The sequence below is a fragment of the Oncorhynchus nerka genome, linkage group LG22 (assembly GCF_034236695.1).
Source record: "Oncorhynchus nerka isolate Pitt River linkage group LG22, Oner_Uvic_2.0, whole genome shotgun sequence".
Classification (NCBI taxonomy): Eukaryota; Metazoa; Chordata; class Actinopteri; order Salmoniformes; family Salmonidae; genus Oncorhynchus; species Oncorhynchus nerka.
In genome coordinates this window covers 31,057,592-31,084,816 of record NC_088417.1, presented here as the reverse complement: position 1 = coordinate 31,084,816, position 27,225 = coordinate 31,057,592, and the positions used below count along the sequence as shown (strand labels likewise).

The window sequence follows — 27,225 nt, the reverse complement described above, 5'->3', positions numbered from 1 at the left end:
CCATGTGTCTGTTCTGAGTCTCCCATTCTTGTAGATATGCTGTGAAGTTCCATGTGTCCGTTTCCCCAAAGCGCTGTTCTGCGTCCCCCATTCTTGTAGATATCCTGTGAAGTTCCATGTGTCTGTTCTGAGTCTCCCATTCTTGTAGATATGCTGTGACGTTCCATGTGTCTGTTCTGAGTCCCCCATTCTTGTAGATATGCTGTGAAGTTCCATGTGTCCGTTTCCCCAAAGCGCTGTTCTGCGTCCCCCATTCTTGTAGATATCCTGTGAAGTTCCATGTGTCTGTTCTGTGTCCCCCATTCTTGTAGATATCCTGTGAAGTTCCATGTGTCTGTTCTGCGTCCCCCATTCTTGTAGATATCCTGTGAAGTTCCATGTGTCCGTTTCCCCAATGCGCTGTTCTGCGTCCCCCATTCTTGTAGATATGCTGTGAAGTTCCATGTGCCTGTTCTGTGTCCCCCATTCTTGTAGATATCCTGTGAAGTTCCATGTGTCTGTTCTGTGTCCCCCATTCTTGTATATATCCTGTGAAGTTCCATGTGTCTGTTCTGCGTCCCCCATTCTTGTAGATATGCTGTGAAGTTCCATGTGTCCGTTTCCCCAAAGCGCTGTTCTGCGTCCCCCATTCTTGTAGATATCCTGTGAAGTTCCATGTGTCTGTTCTGTGTCCCCCATTCTTGTAGATATCCTGTGAAGTTCCATGTGTCTGTTCTGTGTCCCCCATTCTTGTAGATATGCTGTGAAGTTCCATGTGTCTGTTCTGCGTCCCCCATTCTTGTAGATATGCTGTGAAGTTCCATGTGTCTGTTCTGTGTCCCCCATTCTTGTAGATATCCTGTGAAGTTCCATGTGTCCGTTTCCCCAATGCGCTGTTCTGCGTCCCCCATTCTTGTAGATATGCTGTGAAGTTCCATGTGTCTGTTCTGTGTCCCCCATTCTTGTATATATCCTGTGAAGTTCCATGTGTCTGTTCTGTGTCCCCCATTCTTGTATATATCCTGTGAAGTTCCATGTGTCTGTTCTGCGTCCCCCATTCTTGTAGATATGCTGTGAAGTTCCATGTGTCCGTTTCCCCAATGTGCTGTTCTGCGTCCCCCATTCTTGTAGATATCCTGTGAAGTTCCATGTGTCCGTTTCCCCAATGTGCTGTTCTGCGTCCCCCATTCTTGTAGATATCCTGTGAAGTTCCATGTGTCTGTTCTGCGTCCCCCATTCTTGTAGATATGCTGTGAAGTTCCATGTGTCTGTTCTGCGTCCCCCATTCTTGTAGATATGCTGTGAAATTCTAATTTGTTTTCTTCCAGTTTCTGGTTAATGTCCTTCTTGAACTCATTTAGTTATTTTCTTGCATCTTCTCGAAGTTTCTCGTAAGCCTGTGAGCGCCTCGTGCAATTTCTCCTTCATCACCTCACGAAATGAGGGTTATTTTGCTGCTGCTATCTTATTTGCACTAGCATTAGCCATTTCGGGTTCATCGACGATTATATCTTCTGCTGTCTTGTTACGGGCTGTTGTTGTAGCTCCGCGACCTTTTCCTATTTTCCCCTTTTCCGGAAGTTATTATAATGCTCAGAGTAAATACTTGAATTTAGGGGGGAAATACCCAACCGATGTGCAGTACGAAAAACTAGGCAGCCATTTCCTAAGTTGTGCCACCGGAACTCCAGCTGTAGAACCTTTTGAGGATCTCAGGACCCATGCCAAATCTTTTTAGTTTCCTGAGGGGGAATAGGTTTTGTCGTGCCCTCTTCACAACTGTCTTGGTGTGTTTGCACCATTCTAGTTTGTTGTTGATTTTCCTCATTTTCCTTAGCCTTGGTTATGTTGAGGGATAGGTTGTTATTCTGGCACCACCCTAGTGCAAGTCTGCGTCCAAAATGGCACTCAATCCCTACATAGTCCACTACTAATATGGGGAATAGGGTGCCATTTGGGACATATCATGTAATCAACTAAATGAGAACGCCATTCTACCGAGGTTGACAGATTGCAAATATTGTCCAAACATTGGACTGATGGGGATATGATAAAAGGTCATTACGGAGCTCCAGACAGACTTCTAATTGGCTTGAAAAGCACTAGAGGGCAGCAGGGAACATTCAAAGGCTGCTGCCCAAATGGAAACCTATTCCCCACAAAGTGCAGTACTATTGACCTGGGCCCATAAGGATCTCGTCAAAAGTAGTTCACTTTTTAGGGAACATGGTGCCATTTGGGGAACAACCAGAGATCCAAAGAGATGCTACTGGTAACAAGGAGCAGATGCTGTTCTTCAAAGAGTTGGGCTTCTTCTAACCTACAACAGACAAGCACAGGAAATAAGAAAATGTTTTCCACACACACGTCCATGCACGCAAACACGCACGCACTCACACACACAACTGACCATGTAAACAGGCTGGAACTCCTCTGTGATGGCAAAGATCGTCTGGATGTTGTTGTCGCTAAGTTTCTGAACCAGGTGAGCGATGGAGGGGTGGTCCTGTTACAGGGAGACAATGAGGAAGTACAGGTATCAGGTAAGCCCTTTGATGACATCACTAAGGGCAAGTAGCCCATTCCCTTCAAATCTTGTCATATTCAAAATGCAGACCACACAGAAGACTAGAAAGAAAAGTCACAATGCAGTACATAGGAGTACATCATTATACTACATATCGCATTATTATACTACACAGTGTATTACTATAATGCATAGTGCATTATTATACCACATATTGCATTATTATACTACATAGTGCATTACTATAATACATAGTGCATTATTATACTGCATAGTCTATTACTATAATGCATAGTGAATTATTATACTACATAGTGTATTATTATACTACATAGTGCATTACTATAATACACAGTGCATTATTATACTGCATAGTCTATTACTATAATGCATAGTGAATTATTATACTACATAGTGTATTATTATACTACATAGTGCATTACTATAATACACAGTGCATTATTATACTACACAGTGTATTATTATACTACATAGTGTATTATTATACTACATAGTGCATTACTATAATACACAGTGCATTATTATACTACACAGTGTATTATTATACTACATAGTGTATTATTATACTACATAGTGCATTACTATAATACACAGTGCATTATTATACTACACAGTGTATTATTATACTACATAGTGTATTATTATACTACATAGTACATTACTATAATACACAGTGCATTATTATACTACATAGTGTATTATTATACTACATAGTGTATTATTATACTACATAGTGCATTACTATAATACACAGTGCATTATTATACTACACAGTGTATTATTATACTACATAGTGTATTATTATACTACATAGTGCATTACTATAATGCATAGTGAATTATTATACTACATAGTGTATTATACTACATAGTGCATTACTATAATACACAGTGCATTATTATACTACACAGTGTATTATTATACTACATAGTGTATTATTATACTACATAGTGCATTACTATAATACACAGTGCATTATTATACTACACAGTGTATTATTATACTACATAGTGTATTATTATACTACATAGTGCATTACTATAATACATAGTGCATTATTATACTACACAGTGTATTATTATACTACATAGTGCATTACTATAATACACAGTGCATTATTATACTACACAGTGTATTATTATACTACATAGTGCATTACTATAATACACAGTACATTATTATACTACATAGTGAATTATTATACTACATAGTGTATTATTATACTACATAGTGCATTACTATAATACACTGTGCATTATTATACTACATAGTGTATTATTATACTACATAGTGCATTACTATAATACACAGTACATTATTATACTACATAGTGAATTATTATACTACATAGTGTATTATTATACTACATAGTGCATTACTATAATACACTGTGCATTATTATACTACATAGTGTATTATTATACTACATAGTGCATTACTATAATACACAGTACATTATTATACTACATAGTGAATTATTATACTACATAGTGTATTATTATACTACATAGTGCATTACTATAATACACAGTGCATTATTATACTACATAGTGTATTATTATACTACATAGTGCATTACTATAATACACAGTGCATCATTATACTACATAGTGTATTATTATCCTGTTACGGATGTTGGTTCCTGTACAGGAACCAAATCAGCGGAAATGTCAGAGCGCCACCTATAGTACTCGATGAAACTCAAACTTTCATTAAAACACACACGCAAGATACTCAATTAAAGCTACACTCATTGTGAATCTAGCCAACATGTCAGATTTGTAAAATGCTTTTCGGCGAAAGCATGAGAAGCTATTATCTGATAGCATGCACCCCCGAAATACCTGAACGAGACCTAAACAAAAGATTTTGCGGTAGCCGGCGCTACACAAAACGCAGAAATAAAATATAAAACATTCATTACCTTTGACGAGCTTCTTTGTTGGCACTCCTATATGTCCCATAAACATCACAATTGGGTCTTTTTCCCGATTAAATCCGTCATTGTATACCCAAAATGTAATTTGATGAAGGCCGGTCTGATCCAGGAAAATTCACCTTTACAAGACGCAACGTCACTTTTTACTTCAAACTACTTTTGTAAACCAACTTCAGGTATTAATAAACGTTAATAATCGATCAAATTGATCACGGGGCGATCTGTATTCGATAGCAGCAAGTCTTGAAATCATCGTCTATTTTTTCACTTTCATAAATTCCTCCGGTGCGCCCCAAGACAGGAAGTGCCTATACGTCATCTCACCAAGGATAAACCAGCCATGAAATGCCAGTACTGGCGACATCGTGTGGAAGCTGTAGGCATTGTAATCGGAACCTCATCTATTTTCTATCGCCTTAGACCACATATGTCAGAGTCAAGGCCCGCGGGCCACATCCGGCCCGCAAGAAGGTTTTTTACGGCCCCTGGGATGATCTTGATTTATTATTAGAACCGGCCCGCAGCAAGCCGGCAGCCCGCAGATCTTTTACACGCACCAATACTACATTTCCCACAATGCAAAGGTGACGCACCGAGCAGTAGGCTGCTTCATTTCAATATTTATTGGCACAGCAGTCGTCAGCATCACAGTAAAATTAACTTTCAGATACCCATCAAAAATGGCAAAACGGAAGGTGGATACTGAGAACCGGGGTTTCAAACAAGGTGGGAGTCGGAGTATATGTTCACGAAGGTAGCTGGAAAACCTGTGTGTCTTCTGTGTGGAGAAAGTGTGGCGGTACTGAAAGAGTATAATCTGAGACGACATTATGAAACGAAACACGCGGACAAAAACAAGAATATGGACATGGAACAAAGGCTACAAAAGGCAGAGGAATTAAAACGAGGCCTCAAATCTCGACAGGCTCTGTTCAAAAAAGCCAAATCACAAGGCCAGGCTGCTGTCAAGGCCAGTTTTATTTTGGCAGAAGAGATCGCTAAATCAGCCCGGCCATTTACGGAGGGGGATTTCATCAAAAACTGCATGATTAAAGTTTGTGACGAAGTTTGCCCAGAAAAAGGCAACTCTTTTTAAATGTGAGTCTGAGCAGAAACACCATTGCCGAGAGAGTAGACCAGTTGTCCATCAATCTAAAAGAGCAGCTTGTGAAAAAGGGAAAAGATTTTATTGCATATTCCTTGGCTGTGGATGAGAGCACCGACATTTCTGACATTGCCCAGTTGTCAATTTTCATCCGCGGAGTGGACTCCAACCTAAGCGTGACAGAGGAGTTTTTGGCTTTACGTCCTATGCATGGCACAACTACGGGGCATGATTTGTATGAAGAGGTGTCAAGATGTGTAAATGAGATGGAGCTGCCTTGGGAAAACTCGTGGGTTTGACAACCGACGGAGCACCTGCGATGTGTGGACACAGGAGCGGACTGGTGGCGAAGATACGGGAAAAGATGCAAGAGGAAAACGCGACAGGTGAGCTGACAGCTTATCATTGTATCATACACCAGGAAGCGTTGTGCGGTAAAGCCTTGAAAATGGAGCATGTAATGAGCATCATCACGCGCACAGTTAACTTTATCAGAGCCAAAGGTTTGAATCACCGCCAGTTCAAGGCATTTCTGACGGAGTTAGAAACGGAGCATGGTGATTTGCCTTATCACACAGAGGTGCGATGGCTAAGCCAGGGAAAGGTGCTTCAAAGATGTTTCGAGCTTCGTGAGGAGATTTGTCTGTTCTTGGACAGCAAAGGGAAAGACACAACACAACTCCGAGACGAAATGTTTCTGTGTGAAATGGCTTTTCTGTGTGACATTACGAGTCATCTGAATGCAATAAACTTGCAGCTGCAGGGTCGGGATCGTGTCATCTCTGATATGTACAGTACAGTGAAGGCATTTAAAACCAAACTGACTCTGTGGGAGACGCAGATGCGGAAAGAAAATTTGAGCCACTTTCCCAGCTGCCAGACCATGAAAGAGAAGCTCTCTACCAGTGCGTTCCCGAGCACACAGTTGGCTGATAAAATAGGTATGCTTGCCGCTGACTTTCGACGCCGATTTGCTGACTTTGAAGCACAAAAAAGCAGGTTGGAACTGCTCGGTAACCCATTTGCTGTTGACGTGGAAAGCTCACCACCAAACCTCAAATGGAGTTGATTGACCTCCAATGCAATGATGCACTGAGGGCAAAATATGCGGCAGTGGGTGCTGCGGAGTTCGCCCGTTTCCTCCCGGCACAATGCCCCAGCTGCGCATCCAGGCTGCTCAAACGTTGTCTATGTTTGGCAGCACATACCTGTGTGAACAACTGTTTTCTTTGATGAACCTGAACAAAACATCACACAGAAGTCGACTTACTGCTGAACACCTCCACTCAATTCTGAGGATTTCTTCAGCTCAGAGCCTTACCCCGAACATTGATGAACTTGTGGAAAAGATGGGACACCACCAAGTATCACCCTCAACCTCAAACAAGTGAACATTACTGTGCAATCACATATTTAGAGTTTTTACTCAGTTCAAGTTTAAAAGTTAAAATTTAATATTTGTTTTCACTGCATGTTACTTCTCCTTAAACAAAGTGTTGTTTTTGATTAATAGATTTTTGCACTTTATTTTTTTGTATTTCAATCCAATTATATTTTAAAAATATTTCAGTTGAGTGGATGATAGAAAATTGCTATTATTGTTTTTTCTTTGAAGTAAATTTAGCCCACTTTTGCTAAAATAGAAAATATAGTCTACTGATGGTGCCTTGAATACCGGTTTCTTTCATTTAATGTTCATGTTATGGGGATATTTATATAAAGGAAATTTGTCTTTTGTGTCTGTTGAAAATTAAAGATTACTGACAGAGCCATAAGAAAATATTGCTTTATTTATCTGATCATATTGTAATATATTTGTTAGGTTTTCAGTAGGTTCAATTAGGTTCACTAGACTATATGCGTCATTTAAAAAATTTTCAATGAACATTCGAACAGTCCGGCCCTCGTCTTGTAGCTGATTTTTTTATTTGGCCCTCCGTCCATTTGACTTTGACACCCCTGCCTTAGACAATACATTGACTGGCGGATGAATATTTTTTGTGTGTTTTTGGTGAACAGTTTTCCCTGGGATTTTTACTCCTAAACACGTTCTGTTATAGCCACAGACACGATTTAACCAGTTTCAGAGACTTCAGAGTGTTTTCTATACACATTATATTCCTGGCATGAGTAGCAGGACTTTGAAATGTTGCGCGATTTTTAACAAAAAGCTGCGAAAATTCGCATCATCCCTTTATACTACATAGTGCATTACCATACATACATAGTAGTGGCTCATTGTGTACATGTTGTTCTCCAGGTGACATTTCCCATCGTTGGGCAAAACTATCCCTCCCAGTTTCCCGTCTCCAGCAAAGTGGAAGCCAGCGTCAGTGGAGAACACCAGCAGACGGGTGACGTTCCTCCAGCCAATGTGCTCCTGGGGAAGGGAGGGAGGACTATTAAAACATGTCAAAATTAACCACATACAGAAAATGGACACAGCCTACAGAAATACCAGAGAACAAAATTACAAGACTTACAAAAGATTCAGGAAGTATATATCAAAAACTATGAACAACTATGTGAAAGGTTACCCTCTTAAAATAGCAGTTTAGCGCCCTAGAGTGAATGAACTTTCAAACGTTTTATAAAAAGGCCTTCTCTAAGCATATACACATTAAGCCCTGACTCCAGCCATTCTCAAATGAGAATAGGGTCTTGAGGTCTGGTACCATGAGAAAGTCAATATAAAGCCCTGATAAAAGTATTATTGGAACTTTATGGGCTGGTTTTCTGGACAGATATCAAGCCTAGTCCTGGAGTATAAAGTAAGCTCAATGGAGAAATATTTTCAGTCCTGGACTAGGCTTGATCTATGTCTGGGAAACTATCCCTAAATATGATATAAAAACATATTACTTACACCACACACAGCCACTTGCATGATGGCATCGAAGCCTCCCTCTGGTGAGTCCAGGTTTCCATCGATCTGCTGTTGTCCCACCAGGGTGTTAAACTCCTGTCCATTTCTGGTCAGCGATAGGAGGTTCTTATAGCTGAAGGGACTGGTGCAGTTCTGGTCCGCAGTACAAGGGTTCAGCGACTTCTTCTCTACAAAGGAACCAAAACCTAGAAGAAGAAGAAGAGATCCATCCCATACATAAACTGTATTGTTAGGGAGACGGGACACCAATTTGTTAGCTTCGAAACGTCTATACTAAGATCAAACCGGAAATCTTTATGGGCATTATGGGTATTGTAGTACAATGGTGTTTGGAGGATATATTGGCACGGGTGTTGTTATTGGCATTCAAACCGTGCCAATATATCCTCTCAACACCGGCTTTAAGGGCATCATCACTTTTATACCAGGGGTTACCAACATATTCAAATAATGATTGACAGATCTTCATTAAAAATGTTTTTTTTATTTTTTATGAATTCATTCGTACTGTCACCCTTCCACAAGATCTAGTCCAGACACAAATCTAGGGCTGCTACCTAAAACCGGCTGGTCGTTGATCCAGTCGTTCAGTCTTTATGTTCTGTATGGATGCGACCCAGTCGTTCGTTCTTGATGTTCCATTGCCATACTGGCTGGTAACGTTCTTATCCCTTGGTTTCTAGCTAGCCAACTACGGGTAACTTACAGTCATGGTCAAACAGTGCATCCAGAATAACAGCAAACTTGCTGGATTTGCATAAGCTGTTTTCTAGTGACATTTATTTGGATACAACCATAACAATGAGATAATGAGGCGTGGTTTCTCCTGGCAGAGGAGCTAGCCAACAACACAGCTAACACAATCACGTTAAACTGAAGCTGGAAAGACTTTCGTTGTACCTTTTTTTCAATTTACATTTCTTTATATTTATTCATAAAAATTATGCAAGCTGATTCATGATTTTGACTTGCTGAGAAACGCTGCCTGTGTCTGTCTCGTCCCGACACGTACATAATTATGGGACAGCTTGAGATGGAATTTGAATATTGAAACAATGTTGCAAATGTCCAAGAGGCCGACAGCAAGGCAGACAGCAAGGCAGACAGCAAGGCAGACAGCAAGGCAGACAGCAAGGCAGACAGCAAGGCAGATAGCAAGGCAGACAGCAAGGCAGACAGCAAGGCAGACAGCAAGGCAGACAGCAAGGCAGACAGCAAGGCAGATAGCAAGGCATACAGCAAGGCAGACAGCAAGGCAGACAGCAAGGCAGATAGCAAGGCAGACAGCAAGGTTTATACAAATCTCAGCTGTTGAAAACTAAATGTTAGTCTAAAAGAAATGTGAGATAATGTCTAGATGCTTTTCATAGTGGAGATCAAGTTTAGAAAGTGCCTGGCTGGGCTGATGAGACAGTGGATTGTGCAGTCAGATGGAACAGAGTAAATAGTCATTTTAAAGTCATAGCCCATGGTAACTTGTGGAATAGACACCTGCTGGAATGCGGTTTTAACCAATCAGCACTCAGGATTAGACCCACCCATTGTATAACTATGCAATATGCACCCAACCAAAACTGAAAGCAGAAGAGATCAATTTAAAATGGAGAAGAGGTTCAAAGAAATATGGACATCCTCAGTCCTCATACAACAAGTCCTCAAGCTCACCGATTCTGAAATCAGACGTGATCTTTGACATCTCCAGCATGAGCTGTGTTCCCAGGTTCTTGACGTTTTCCAGATCGTCCTTCATGGAGTAGGACAGGTCCATCAGGTAGTAGAGGTCAATGGGGTACTCCTCGGCCCGTTTGAACTTCAGCTTAAAAGACTGGGGTTCACCTGCAGTACACAGACAAATGGGCAAGGTTAAGCCGGGGACTACTGACTTGCTAACTCTGGCATATTTACATTGATGTGAACAATGACATCTTGATTCATGTGCACCTTCCCTGTCAAATAAGGTGCTGGCCTTCACAGGAAAGAGTATAAGGAACACTCCTTCCAAATAATAATAGCTAAAACACTCAAAAGAAAATGGAGGCTACTGTAACTTTTTTATTTATTTTTATTTATTTCACCTTTATTTTAACCAGGTAGGCTAGTTGAGAACAAGTTCTCATTTGCAACTGCGACCTGGCCAAGATAAAGCATAGCAGTGTGAACAGACAACACAGAGTTACACATGGAGTAAACAATTAACAAGTCAATAACAACAGTAGAAAAAAGGGGAGTCACATAACAGTGAAAGACCACGGAGGAAGAGCAGGATAAACAAAAAAGACCCTCAGCAACGCTGCATCAACAATGGTTGTCAAACAAGATGTTTTGGCTGAAGCAAAGTTAACTAAGACTACATCCCTAATGGCACCCAATTTCTACCCAACCCAAAAGTAGTGCACTAAATAGTGAAACGGGCTCCATTTGGGACACATCCCATTTAAACATAGCAGTTCCATTTAAGTTTTTACCCAATCTGAGGCTGAGGGTGAGTTTCTGTGGCTGGACCTGTGTGATGTCCTCTGCTCTGAGATTCTCTGCTCCCTTGTTGCGGTTGGTCACAGCCTTGTTCTCCAGGAGCCACTGGCTGCCTCGGGGGTTCTCTACCTTGGTGGAGCTACAACCTCTCTTCCTCAGGGACTCCAGCTCGTCACAGCGGGTTGATGTGGCCTCACCATGCTTCAGGAACTCCTGGGAGAGAGGAGGTATAAGTATTATGAAACATTGCATTATGGCACTCAGAGGGAATCCACCCAAAATGTAAGGTCCTTATTTTCTGAAAATGTATTTCCTACTCTCCCAAGCAGGTTATAAAGGTTACAAACAATATTGCCCGACACACTAGTGTTTAAAATTACAAAGAACAGTTTAGATTATTCTTTCAATGATTTGCATACACCTGCAAGTTGTAACGCTGAGTCAGTGGATATTACGGTTGTGTAGCATCAATGCAGTAACAATGTTATTGGCAAATTCATATCCACGTACTGGGTCCATGCACCAGCCACATTTCGCTCCCACTTGAATACACTCCCCACAGGATTTAGCATTAGCCTTGATGCACTCGTTCCCTTCTGCAATGGAATGGAAAAACAAAGGTTGAAAAGAAGCAAACTCATCATAGACTCCTAAAACCTAACCAGGTAATAAGCCAGAGTGTACACATTGTGTAATTTGGAAAACCGTGTGGCTCAGAGAGAACAGTAAATTGAGCCAGAGACAGAATGGAATATTCCACTGTTTCCTAGTTGATGTCTTCACTACTATGCTCAAAGAAATGCTCAAAGAAACATACACTGTAAACCCCAGTGTAATGTCATTACTCAACTTTTGAGGAAACCTGTAGCACTTAATATATCTGAGTACAGTTACTTAAAGTGATTTTGAGTGCCTTCGGAAAGAAATCAGACCCCTTGAGTTTTTCAACATTACAGTCTTATTCTAAAAGATATATATTTTTTATATTCTCAGTAATCTACACACAATGCCCTATAATGACAAAGTGAAAACAGGTTTTTACAATATTTTGCAAATGTATTAAAAATTAAAAACAGAAATACCTTATTTACACAAGTATTCACACCCTTTGCTATGAGACTCGACATTGTGCTCAGGTGCATCCTGTTTCTATTGATCATCTTTGAGATGTTTCTACAACATCATTGCAATCTACCGGTGGTAAATTCAATTGATTGGACATGTTTGGAAAGGCACACACCTGTCTATATATGGTCCCACAGTTGAAAGTGCATGTCAGAACAAAAACCAAGCCATGAGATCAAAGGAATTGTCCGTAGAGCTCAGAGACAGGATTGTGTCGAGGCACAGTTCTGGGGAAGGGTATCAAAACATTTCTGCAGCATTGAAGGTCCCCAAGAAGGTCCCCACAGTGATCTCCATCATTCTTAAATGCAAGAAGATAGGAACCACAAGCTTCCCACAATAAGTTGGGTGAATTTTGGCCCATTCCTCCTGATAGAGCAGGTGTAACCGAGTCAGGTTTGTAGGCCTCCTTGCTTGCACACGCTTTTTCAGTTCTGCCCACACATTTTCTATATGATTGAGGTCAGGGCTTTGTGATGGCCACTCCAATACCTTGACTTTGTTGTCCTTAAGCCATTTTGCCACAACTTTGGAAGTATGATTGGCGTCATTGTCCATTTGAAAGACTCATTTGCGACCAAGCTTTAACTGATGTCTTGAGATGTTGCTTCAATATGTCCACATAATTTTCCTGCCTCATGAAGCCATCTATTTTGTGAAGTGCACCAGTCCCTCCTGCAGCAAAGCACCCCCACAACATGATGCTGCCACTCCCGTGCTTCACGATTGGGATGGTGTTCTTCAGCTTGCAAGCCTCCCCCTTTTTCCTCCAAACATAATGATGGACATTATAGCCAAACAGTTCTATTTTTGTTTCATCAGACCAGAGGACATTTCTCCAGTTGCAAACCATATTCTGTCTTGTTTATGGTGGTTTTGCAGCACTGGCTTCTTACTTGCTGAGTGGCCTTTCATAGGATATAGGACTCGTTTTACTGTGGATATAGATATTTTTGTACTTGTTTCCTCCAGCATCTTCACAAGGTCCTTTACTATTGTTCTGGGATTGATTAGCACTTTTCGCACCAAAGTACGTTCATCTCTAGGAGACACAACGCGTCTCCTTCCTGAGCGGTATGACGGCTGCGTGGTCCCATGGTGTTAATACTTGCGTACTATTGTTTGTACAGATGAACGTGGTACCTTCAGGCGTTTGGAAACTGACTTGTTGAGACTTGTTGAGGCCTACAATTTTTTTTCTGAGGTCTTGGCTGATTTCTTTTGATTTTCCCATGTCAAGCAAAGAGGCACTGCGTTTGAAGGTAGGCCTGGAAAAACATCCACAGGTACACCTCCAATTGACTCAAATGTTGTCAGTTAGCTTATCAGAAGCTTCTAAAATCATGACATCAATTTTCTGTAATTTCCCAAGCTGTTTAAAGGCACAGTCAACTTAGTGTTACACTTCTGATCCACTGGAATTGTGATACAGTGAATTATAAGTGAAATAATCTGTCTGTAAACAATTGTTGGAAAAATGACTTGTGTCATGCACAAAGTAGATGTCCTAACCGACTTCCAAAAACTATAGTTTGTTAACAAGAAATTTGTGGAGTGGTTAAAAAAAGAGTTTTAATGACTCTAACTTAAGTGTATGTAAACTTCCGACTTCAACTGTATATGTGAGTATGTGGATGTATATACATAAATATATTTACCCCAAAAATATATGGGGGATTGGAAATTATGCAGATAATTACATTGATGGAAACTACAATCTATCTGCAATATTAAAGCTGATCTACCGCCTTAAAAAAAAAGAGTACGAGGTAAAGGGCCTGAATACTTAAATGTGATATTTCAGTTGTGTTTTTAAATAAAAAATATAAAATTAAATAACGTTTTTTGCTTTGTCATTATCGGGTATTGTGTGTAGATTAATTAAGAAAAAAATATATTTAATACATTTTAGAATAAGGCTGTAATGTGACAAAACATGGAAAAAGTCAAGGGGACTGAATACTTTCTGAATGCACTGTACATGCAAAAACACACACATATATATATATATATATATATATATATATATATATATACATATATATATTTTTTGATCTACCTGCAGTAGATTTTATTGTCATAAATAAAAACATTTAGTTGATGTGACTTCTCATTGTCCCCCACGATGAAATCGGAGAGGGAACTGTGGATCTGTAACACATCAGACAGCACTGGCCCGATTTTGACGAAACTTTGGTGGATGATGTGTCTAGCCACAGAGATACGGCATCTAGAAAGTTACACTGATTGGCCTAAACCGGGAGCTATAGTAATTAGCTGTGTGGGATGACATGTTTACTCTTGCCTTGTTTAGTTGAGTCAGGACAACTTAAACATTTTCAAGTAATAATGACTTTTCATTGACTTTGAGATCAACTTACTTGAAGTATTTGAGTAAAAATGTCTTGGGGTTTACAGTGTAGGTGGAGCTGCTTCTTCTTCTGGCTAATGACATCATTACATTACAGCAGCATGCTCAGTTGGGGTCAGCTCACCCTTACAGGACATCAGGCAGTTCATCACTATTCTGTACATTTATGATGCGGTTTAGTAGAAATATATTATGATTAGATGATGTACTGTGTAGTCAGTGTACAGATACAGAATACTGGTGTTACTGTTGAGGGTTGATTTGGTCAAACAAGGTGGAAGTTACCGTAAGTAAATCAGAAACTTGAGACAAGATGGAGAATAATCTTACCTTGCTGAGCACTGCTGTAACAAATGACTCCTAACAACGTTGAAATCAGAAGTAGTTTCAGGTCCATCTGAAAAAAAGAAAATGTGTGGGGATACAGTAAATATGGAGGTGAATACTGTGTTTTTGTTTACATTTCTTGTACCATAGAAGACATACATTGTGGATGTATTTACATATATAGTACCATAGAATCCATTAGGCTTGGTGACCTATTGAATACATTCCTCCATCCCTTGACAAAAAGGACCAGTTAACTGATATTTTTTATTTTTATTTATTTAACTAGGCAAGTCAGTTAAGAACAAATTCTTATTTACAATGATGGCCTAGGAACAGTGGATTAACTGCCTGTTCGGGGGCAGAACGACAGATATGATGTACCTTGTCAGCTCGGGGGTTTGAACTTGCAACCTTCCGGTTCCTAGTCCAACGCTCTAACCACTAGGCTACCCTGCCGATATAGCCTTAGGGCCCAGAGTTCTTCCTGGTCAGGTGGTCACATGGTCTGGACGCCTATATATTATAGATATAATCAGTAACTGTATTAACTCATGACATGGGCCATTACTCTCCTTATGGTCCCACGTAAGCTGTGGTTCTCTAATGGTCCGTTTAGCCAGGGAAGTCAGAGTATATTTAGTCTCCCTGTCGTTAAGGAGGGTTGAGCTGGGGACTAAGTGTAAAACGGAGAATGATTCATTGACCTGAGTCATCAAAGGTTGTGTGTGTGTACCGGATGGGGATCGATATACATTGCAGGAAGACTTTTGACCCTATAGAGCCTAGCTCGGCTATTTACAGGAGGGAGGTAGGGAGGGAAGGAGGGAGGGTGATGGAGAAGGAGGTAATGAGAGAGAGAGAGAGAGGGGGGGGGGACTGCAGGCTAATGAAGGAAGAAGAGTGCCATGTGAGAGGTTGTTTTATTGAATTAGCTCCTGACTGTTATCCTGTGACACACTGAGAATAGCAGACCTCCCTGCCATCAGATAGTTTATTACCTCCCATTATAACCAGGCCTTTTACAGCCTAGAGAGAAATCAGCCTCAATGTTTAGTGGTACAGCTTAAACAGAAGACATGGGGGGAGGGGAGGGGACAATGCTACTACGCTAATGGAGAAGAGATAAGCACAGCATCCATGACACAGTCCCTTAAGGTGGAGAAGGGGGTTGAGAGTGCACCAATGTGGAGAAATTACGAGAAACTTCCTGTCTCAGTACGACACACCAACCCTAGCGAGTTGAGTAGAGCCTCATCCTAATTGGCATCCTATTCCTTTGGGATGCAGACTTCAGCTGGTAGCCTACAGGACAATCCTCTGCATTGTCTCTCTACCGAGTCCATCCATCCAACACAGAACTGTTAATCACCAGCATGCTGTCCAAACATCAATGCACATGGTTAACATTAAGGATAGAAGGGCTAGTGATGAGGAAGCTCAAGAGGAATTGTCCCCCATTTTACAGTGGTGGGAAGATGTCAAATTACCAAAATATATACCTCTGGCCTGTCAATGACAGCGAACACTACACAGTTACTGCACTGAGGGTGCTGTGCACGTCTGTATGTTGTCGCTTGTATGAGTGTTTTGTAAAACAATATATGTAAGAAAAAGAGTGCTGGTGCAGTCTCAGCACAGTACGTGGTGAGAAAAAGTGCACAAGCACTTACAATAAACAATTCCAGACAAGGACATGGGGGGAACAGAGGGTTAAATACGCAACATGTAATGAATGGAATTGGAACCAGGTGTGTGGGAAGACAAGACAAAACAAATGGAAAATGAAAGGTGGATAGGCGATGGCTAGAAGACCGGTGACATTGACCGCAGAACGTCGCCCAAACAAGGAGAGGGACCGACTTTGGAGGAAGTCGTGACACAAATGTCTTAGCGGAAGAGATTAAGGCAGCCTTTTGCTTTAGCTAAAAGCTTCTGCAAAGTAGTTGAATTTCACACAACAACGATTTGTACAAACGGCCCTGCAAACCCTTTGTCCCAGATAGAATAAACATCTGTGATCTCTGGACAGAACCAAAACCACAGCCTCTGTTGGCCCAGCACAGACTTCCAGGGAACCATTATGTGTGAAACTATGCCTGTAAAATGCCAGCGAGGGGTCAAGTTAGAAAAACAAAAGGGCTGCTTCTATTCTATGAAGCTTAGCAGCTGGTGACAGGAATGTTCTTCAAGTGCTCCACTGTCAGAGGGAAAGGGACTAGTGGACAGAACGATATGTAGACCAACACACTGGTACTGTCCAACCCCTATCGAAGACACATTATTGCTTTTAAGGAGTTGCATCTTAAACTCCATTAGTAACTTAACTTAAGAATCAGTTTCTTATACCAAAAAACATGTAAAGGTTAAGAACTTTCATGAAAGAGCACAGTTTGAAAGATATGGCAAATAGAAATCAAACCAGATGGACATCAGAAATAGATGGTAGAGGTTGAGGGTAGAGGAAGGACAGGAGTAAAAACAAATACAATATAACTGCAGTAAAATAGACGGTGTCCATAAAATGTATTTAGTATGTATAAGCTGGAAATACAGGCCTAAGCATTGTTGTTCACTACTTTTCTATATATATATATATATATATACATATACGTATATATATATATATATATATATTTTTTTTAAGATACATAAGTTTTGTATGAGTATATGTTCGTTTTGTATGAGTATATGTTCGTTTCGTAGGTGTAAATGTATGTATTTGTGTGTATATATACACTACCATTCAAGATTCTGAGGTCACTAAGAAATTCCCTCGTTTTTGAAAGAAAAGCACATTTTTTGTCCATTACAATGTCATCAAATTGATCTGAAATACAGTGTAGACATTGTTAATGTTGTAAATGACTATTGTAGCTGGAAACGGCAGATTTTTTAATGGAATATCTACATAGGCTTACAGAGGCCAATAATCAGCAACAATCACTCCTGTGTTCCAATGACACGTGTTAGCTAATCCAAGTTTATCATTTTAAAAGGCTAATTGATTATTAGAAAACCCTTTTGCAAATATGTTAGGGCAGCTGAAAACTGTTGTTCTGTTTAAAGAAAGCAATAAAACTGGCCTTCTTTAGACTAGTTGAGTATCTGGAACGTCAGCATTTGTGGGTTCGATTACAGGCTCAAAATGGCCAGAAACAAAGAACTTTCTTCTGAAACTCGTCAGTCTATTCTTGTTCTGAGAAATGAAGGTTATTCCATGCGGGAAATTGCCAAGAAATTGAAGATATCGTACAACGCTGTGTACTACTCCCTTCACAGAACTGCGCAAACTGGCCCTAACCAGAATAGAAAGAGGAGTGGGAGGCCCCGGTGCACAACTGAGCAAGAGGACAAGTACATTAGAGTGTCTAGTTTGAGAAACAGACACCTCACAAGTCCTCAAGTCCTCTAAATAGTTCAACATTCACAAGGCCGCGGGGCCAGACAGATTACCAGGACTTGTACTGCGAGCATGCGCTGACCAACTGGCAAGTGTCTTCACTGACATTTTCAACCTCTCCCTGTCCGAGTCTGTAATACCAACATGTTTTAAGCAGACCACCATAGTGCCTGTGCCCAAGAACACTAAGGTAACCTGCCTAAACGACAACCGACCCATAGCACTCACGTCTGTAGCCATGAAGTGCTTCAAAAGGCTGGTCATAGCTCACATCAACACCATTATCCCAGAAACTCTAGACCCACTCCAATTTGACTACAGCCCCAACAGATCCACAGATGATGTCATCTCTATTGCACTCCACACCACCCTTTCCCACCTGGACAAAAGGAACACCTATGTGAGAATGCTATTCATTGACTACAGCTCAGCGTTCAACAACATAGTGAATTCAAAGCTCATCAATATGCTAAGAACCCTAGGAGTAAACACCTCCCTCTGCAACTGGATCGTGGACTTTCTGATGGGCCGCCCCCAGGTGGTAAGGGTAAGTAACAACACATCCGCCACTCTGATCCTCAACACAGGGGCCCCTCAGGGGTGCGTTCTCAGTCCCCTCCTGTACTCCCTGTTCACTCATGACTCCACGGTCAGGCACGACTCCAACACCATCATTAAGTTTGCCGATGACACAGCAGTGGTAGGCCTGATCACTGACAACAATGAGACAGCCTATAAGGAGAAGGTCAGAGACCTGGCCGTTTGGTGCCAGGACGACAACAACCTCTCCCTCAACACGATCAAGACAAAGGAGATGATTGTGGACTACATCGACGGGGCTGCAGCGGAGCAGGTTGAGAGCTTCAAGTTCCTTGGTGTCCACATCACCAACAAACTAACATAGTCCAAGCACCCCAAGACAGTCGTGAAGAGGGCACGACAAAACCTATTACCCCTCAGGAGACTGAAAATATTTGCCATGGGTCCTCAGATCCTCTAAAGGTTCTACAGCTGCACCATCGAGAGCATCCGGACTGGTTGCATCACTGCCTGGTATGGCAACTGTTCAGCCTCCGACCGCAAGGTACTACAGAGGGTAGTGCGATCGGCCCAGTACATCACTGAGGCCAAGCTTCCTGCCATCCAGGACCTCTATACCAGGCGGTGTCAGAGGAAGGCCCTAAAAATTGTCAAAGACTCCAGCCACCCAAGTCATTGACTGTTCACTCTGCTACCGCATGGCAAGCGGTACCAGAGCGCCAAGTCTAGATCCAAGAGGCTTCTAAACAGTTTCTACTCCCTATAAGACTCCTGAACACCTAATCAAATGGCTATCAAGACTAAAATTCGATTTGATTTGAGAGGGAGGGAGAGAGGCTGTGTTGTTCTTTGGGACACACCTAGCCCTGATGTTATCTTTAGGTCATGACGCCAACACATATCATCAAGAAGTTTACTCCCCCCCCCGACACACACACAAACCTCTCCCTCAAGGATCAATACCACCACACATTAGATAACGTGATGATGACAATAAACAGAAGCAGCTGCATGTCTTTAGTCCATAGCATCCTTATTGTCAATTTGGCACAGACCAACTTCTATAAGATTCTAAGAAGCTGATTTCTTCATACCTCAACCGTGAACAATTATAGTGTATATTATTTATTATAGATCTGTGGCCCTAGAGTTGAGCCCACTGTAGGGTCTCAAGCAAGGGAACCTAGGCAACGCATGTACAAAATGTCCAACATCAACATTACAGGAAACATGACAATTACATGTTTGTTGTTGAATAGGAAAAATAACGCAAAATTGTCAGATTAAATGAAGTTCGGAACACCATTTAACAACAATATCTTGTCCCAAACAATATTTATCTGTATTAGTGATTATGAATATTCAACCTTTCCATCAACGCTCAAAAGGAAGACAGATTGAGATCCATCTGGAACAAATATTCCCTCTCCTCTCCACTCAAAATATTTATTCTGGTCCACGTTCGAAGACTGCCAAGATCCTACTGTCTCTGTCTGTGAAAAACTAGAAATCTGGATAAGGGACAGTTAGAAATGTACTGGGGTGGGCGTGTCCAAAATAAGGGAGGGTTGCCTAACTTTTTTTGGCTTTGGAGAGGGTTGTGTGTTTTTTTTATTGGGCACAGTGTTTTTTCCCTTGGTTTACATTTGCTCTTTTGCAGGCTTTCTACTATACATTCTCTTCCATCCTAACCAAATTTCCTCATCTGTTTGAATGCACTTCCCCCTATATCAAGGTGTTTTGGTACTTCCCTGGTGCACTACACTTTTCCGTATGGTAACTTTTGGTCCAACACTCTAACCGCTAGGCAATCTGCCGCCCTAACACAATAGTGGTTGGTGGATCATTTTTTCAGATCCGCAATAGGCTAACTAGCAATCATACCACACATAAAATAGCGTTGGAACCGCGTTTAACCGCAAATATTGATAAAATAACCATCATATCGAAGTAAACTTGGAGTCACACGATGATATGTTGTGGATGAACTTCACAGGGTGGTGAAAATGCATGGTGATGACGTTCCTTTCAATAAATATTGAGGGTCTTATTCTGGTGACATGATGATCCATGCTTTAACAAGTCAAATTAATCTTGAACTTTTGTCCATAATAATCTCATGTAGGCATTTACCCTTACTGTATCTGTGAGCTGTTGGCTAGAGGGCACGTGCCAATACCAGAGTGGGCACATTCTCTATACCGACACAACATTTTTAATGACAAAACAATTAGTAGGCCTAGACTTGAAAATGCGATGGAAACCTGTAATGGTCCTATGTGTAGCTGGTGTAGGGAGTCAGGTGCAGGACAGTAGATATGAGTAATCAAAGTACTTTACTCAAAAAATACAAAATATACAAGGCAACAATGATAGCCCACAATCACAGACCGAATTACAATAAACAATCACTCACAAAATAAACATGGGGAACAGAGGGTTAAATAATAAACAAGTCATTTGGTTGAGTGAAGCCAGGTGTGTAAAGACACAAGACAAAACAAATGGAAAATGAAAAGTGGATCGGCGGTGGCTAGAAGGCCGGTGACGTCGACCGCCGAACGCCGCCCGAAGAGAGGAGAGGGACCGACTTCGGGAGAAGTGCACTTATTGTTTTTATGCAGATTTTACAATATTAACATGAAAATCTATCGCCAATAGCTAAAGACACCCTCAGGACTGGCAAGTGGGCTAGTCCAGTGTCATTTGATTCTGGCTGCACATCGTGGTCACCAGCAGCCCCAAACGTCTAAAGAATAAGCTACAGACCAGCCAAAACAAGCTTGCGTCACGATCGTCGAAATAACATTCGGACCAAGTCGCAGCGTGATATGGGTTCCACATATTTATTGACGTGAAAGGCACAAAACAATAAAAAGCTAACGATACGTGACGCTATGGAGTGCTCACTGGCAACTACACATAAACAAGACCCCACAAAACACAGTGGGGGAATGGCTGCCTAAATATGATCCCCAATCAGAGACAACGCTAAACAGTTGCCTCTGATTGGGAACCATACCAGGCCAACATAGAAATAAAACAACCTAGATTACCCACCCTAGTCACACCCCGACCTAACCAAAATAGAGAATAAAAAGGCTCTCTATGGTCAGGGCGTGAGAGCTTCTAAGAATTGTACGTAAACTTCCCCCTCATACTCATCTGGAGGTTGAGCGTTTTAAGCAGCTAGGCTGGCTATCTGTGGGGGGGAAAGGATAGCATTACTTCAACATGATTTGGTCCACAGAATTATCATGGACTCAGCCCCAGGTACCTATCCAACTATTTTTCATTTGTTAAAGATTTCCACCAGCATAACACCAGAGCCAGAGCCTCTAATATTCTCTGTTTTAAATATGAGAATCTATCTGGTATGTATCTTGGCGCTGTTGAGTGGAACAAACTAGCACAGCAACTCAAAGCCAAACATAACCACTTTTAAAAAGAATGTCAAAAGCTGGCTAATATGTGAACAGTGGAACCTATTTTTGTCTGTATCTCTGTATCTGTATGCCTGTATGTGAAGAAAGAAAAGAAAATAGAGACCACAATGGAAATAAGTCCCCGGCTTTATTGTGCAATCCCGGTCACTTTTAAAAGTCTTTGTGCTGTGTGAATACGTTGTTTTTTTTAACTGACAAATTTAATCAATTATTCAATCCAAACTGTGCAGCGGACATTTGATGAATGGAAAGAGACATCTGTTACAAAACACCAGAAAGATGAATGACATTCAGGGATTGTCAAGCCAAGCCTTCGGTAGTGGGTAGGCCTACAAGGTAGGGAGGGAAGTATTTTCTGTCTGTCTTCTATTTATTGTGGTGTTGAAAATGCAAACCATGATATTGAAGTGCCCAACGTTGGTATGCTTCGTTTATTGGATGTGGGGTGAATTGGCACATAAACCTGTTGTTGGAAAATTCATTAAATATATTTTATATCATTGTAAATATGACATCAAAATGTTGAAAATCTGATTTCCCCCTAGCTGATCATTGTCTGCAGCCAGCTCTGATCGTAGTGTAGGTCTAATGAAACCAAAAGTGTGCAACTGCAGCCCTCGAGCATCCCATTGGTTCCTGCATGAACCCCCACCCCACCTCGAGCATCCCATTGGTTCCTGCATGAACCCCCACCCCACCTCGAGCACACCATTGGTTTGTGCATGAACGACCCCGAGCATGTCATCTTCATGCTTGCACCTCTGCCTCCTGCCTATATACTGGAGTCATAGCTTAACAATGGACAAATAGAAGTATAAAGAGGGGTACATGCAGATGCAGGAATGTCCATATGCAGGAACGCCCCGAATTGCGCGCTGCAGTTGCACCCTTCTCAATGAAACAGGCAGGGAGAGTGAGCTCGTCCGTGATGGTCGGCAAAACCCTCAACCTTATGGCCTGGCCTGTGCCATTGCGTGATAAAAGCATACTGAAGTGGCAAAGTCGATATCCACATTTATAAACACAGGGTCGCTAGAGTAATTGTTATTTGTGGTCGTAAACATTATTTTGAGTGAAAGATGCACTATGCAGAAATCGCTCCGCCATTTCTTATTTGCAAAAATTCTAATAGTTTTCCTAATTTCTGCTTGTGACAAAACAAGTAAGTATAGTGTACAGAAAAATATGTACCGTGTAAACCGCTGTGAAATATAATTTTCCATAACCCAAAATATTGTATTTCCAGTAAGTAAAAAGTAAAAGACGCTAAAAGAAACTTAAGAATGGGAAGCATAGAAATAGCTCTCTTAGAACAGATATAACGCTTCTTACAGGTGCTTTCAAAGAGAATGACAGATTTATAACACGCATTTCTATGTGAATTTTGTTGGGTCGCAAAATAAATGACACATTGCAGCTTTAATTGTGTGTGTGTGTTTTTTTGTTTTGTTTTACATTACAATGGGAGTGTTACATTGGGTGGGAAGCGAGGTAAGAGGCCTTCACGGGTCCGAAATTGACCTGGGGCTTTCCCATCCGGAGCTAATATGCATAAATAGATGTTTTAAATATAGAGACCCGTTCCGAACTGATATAGCCGTTCCGTATAGACCTGTCTGGACCAGGTCCGATCCGAGTGAGGGAAGCTGCAGAAAGGTTATTTTTTTAGATAGACTACTTTATTAACCATAGCTGATCTAGCGCGAAAGAGAAGAGGTAGAACGTGGCGACGCTCTAGCAGGGGCCGTGCTGTGTGTGTAGGCTACTACTGTGACTATCATCCAATATGATTACGTAGTACCTGTCCTGACTGCATCAAACTGGGAGAAGCTAGCTAATTGAGGCTACTCCAGAATATTAAGTAGAAGCCTACCTGTTGGCTCTTGGTCGTTGTAGCCTATCCTCCTCCTTTAACTTTTAATTCCATCTTCCATTGATGAGATATCTCCTAACTTTTGCCACACACGGCGGCTTTGCCTATTGCCGCTCTCAGCAATGGGCATTCTGAATATTTTCGGTGTTCCGGCTCGTTTGGCTTCGTTTACGTAAAAGAGCTAGCTCTTCCTTCAAAATGCTTAAGAATCGACCTAGAACCTTGACAACCATTTTTAAACCCCAATGTAAAGCTAAAAAGGCTACCATTATGTCATATTGTGAAATGCATGCTCAAATGCATATTTACCTGGCCAAATGATTAAATGGCATGCACATTTCTTTTACGCACAGAAAGAAATCACTGTGGACCAGATTGGTGCGCTCTCCCTGTTGTCTATTGTTTCTGCAGAGGATTCACCCTCTTTAGATAATTATTTTGTTTAGAGCTTAAAAAGCAGCACGCAAAAAAATGAACGGCACTTTCACCAATGCGATTCGGTTCGGACGTTCACCAAAAATATCCTTTCAAAAAGAGTCACCCATCACTACTCTCTCTCTACTGCAGCAGTCAAGTTCGGATCTGTACGGGTCCTTCCGGAGAAGTTAGTTAAAATGACATATACCCAATCATATTAGATCCGACCCAGGTGTTTTTATGACATGAGTTATACCAGTCCCCACAGTCGAAATCGAACTGTCATTAAGATATCCATCATCCAAGTCCTTCACTCATGTGGAAAATGCATAGACGTATTAGAGAGTAATCAAGAACGGATGAAAAACAGGACTCATACAATTATATTTACCTTATCGGCGTGATTTATTTCCGAGGCAACATACATACAGTGAACGTATCCTCTTCAGAATCCCAGTCGTGATCCGCTACCCAGCGTAGACACCGCAACAATTGCCTTGTTGGCAACGGGAGCTACTTTCTCCTCCTGCGAAAAGTCAACAGTCAATTCACTACTCCTCCGCAGGTCATTCCTTATTCAGTTACCTACCCGGGCCAAACCATAACCCGGACGACGCTGGGCCAATTGTGCGCCGCCCTATTGGACTCCTAATCACGGCTGGTTGTGATACAGCCCGGAATCAAACCAGGGTCTGTAGTGATGACTCTAGTACGAGATGCAGTGCCTTAGACGGCTGTGCCATTCGGGAGCCAATAGAGCTTGTCACTTTTAAAAATTTTGTGCTGTATGTATAGTTGTACCGTGTGTATATATACCAGGTTACCTTTAGTCTGAAGGTAACCTTATCCACCAGGTAACCTGGTGGATAAGGCATGCAAAAGGTATAGGGGTAATTCCGCAGTAAAAAAAATATATGTATTTTTACATTTTCTTAGGTAGCTCAGATATAGGACAGACACTTCAACACATACTTACTTTTGATAAGGCATGCAAAAGGTATAGGGGTAATTCCGCAGTAAAAAAAATATATGTATTTTTACATTTTCTTAAGTCACTCAGATATAGGACAGACACTTCAAAACATACTTACTTTTGATTTAATTCTAGACTATCTGTTTTTCCATGCATGAATCTGTTATTCAATGAGTTTCTATTGGCTAATATCAGTAAGGCCAAATTCAATGTTTCATCAAATTGTTTTTTTAATATATATATTTTTTATAACTACAGGGATTCAAAATCAAATAGCTAAATTATCCTTGATATGACCATCTTAAAACAATTCCATATGTTAGCTTAGTAGAAACCCAGCCTCGGGCCTTTAGACTCTAAGGGGATACAATACGCATTTCTCTAGTAAAAAGACAGTTGCTGCTGATAACTGCCGATTTCGTCACTAATTGTAAGTTGCTCTAGATAAGAGTGTCTGTTAAAAGACTAAAATGTAGAATGTAAATATAGATGAGTTACATATAGTCCTAATAAGACAGAAGGACACTTTCTCCAGTAAGACAGTTTCAGCCATTTGTGAATTGAAGGAAAGTTGACAGGTGTACAGTGCACTGTTGGGATGCTTTGCAGACACCCTGGACCCAAACTGCTACAGACCTATATCCATCCTGCCCTGCCCATCTAAGGTCTTCGAAAGCCTAGTCAACAAATAGATCACTGACCATCTCGAATCCCACAACACACTGACTCAACTCCAGCCACTTTAATAATGGGAATTGATGGGAATTGATGTAAAATATACCACTAGCCACTTTAAACAATGCTACTTAATATAATGTTTACATACCCTACATTATTTATCTCATATGTATACGTATATACTGTACTCTATATCATCTACTGCATCTTTATGTAATACATGTATCACTAGCCACTTTAAACTGTGCCACTTTGTTTACATACTCATCTCATATGTATATACTGTACTCGATACTATCTACTGCATCTTGCCTATGCCGCTCTGTACCATCACTCATTCATATATCTTTATGTACATATTCTTCATTCCTTTACACTTGTGTGTATAAGGCAGTAGTTTTGGAATTGTTAGTTAGATTACTCGTTGGTTATTATTGCATTGTCGGAACTAGAAGCACAAGCATTTCGCTACACTCGCATTAACATCTGCTAACCATGTGTATGTGACAAATACAATTTGATTTGACCTTCTCCGCTGTGCAATCTGGTTTCCGAGCCGGTCACGGGTGCACCTCAGCCACGCTCAAGGTACTAAACGATATAATAACCGCCATCGATAACAGACAGTACTGTGCAGCCGTCTTCATCGACCTGGCCAAGGCTTTCGACTCTGTCAATCACCATATTCTTATCGGCAGACTCAGTAGCCTCGGTTTTTCTAATGACTGCCTTGCCTGGTTCACCAACTACTTTGCAGACAGAGTTCAGTGTGTCAAGTCGGAGGGCATGCTGTCCGGTCCTCTGGCAGTCTCTATGGGGGTGCCACAGGGTTCAATTATCGGGCCTACTCTTTTCTCTGTATATATCAATGATGTTGCTCTTGCTGCGGGCGATTCCCTGATCCACCTCTACGCAGACGACACCATTCTGTATACTTCTGGCCCTTCCTTGGACACTGTGCTATCTAACCTCCAAACGAGCTTCAATGGCATACAACACTCCTTCCGTGGCCTCCAACTGCTCTTAAACGCTAGTAAAAACCAAATGCATGCTTTTCAACCATTCGCTGCCTGCACCCGCACGCCCGACTAGCATCACCACCCTGGATGGTTCTGACCTAGAATATGTGGACATCTATAAGT

The 27,225-nt window shown here is 41.2% G+C and overlaps 1 pseudogene; it reads right to left on the bottom strand.

Moving 5' to 3' along the window:
• Nucleotides 1–25,047, bottom strand: part of LOC115105095 (integrin beta-1-like) — a 47,982-nt pseudogene extending 22,935 nt beyond the window's left edge.
• Between the last annotated feature and the right edge of the window lie 2,178 nt (nucleotides 25,048–27,225).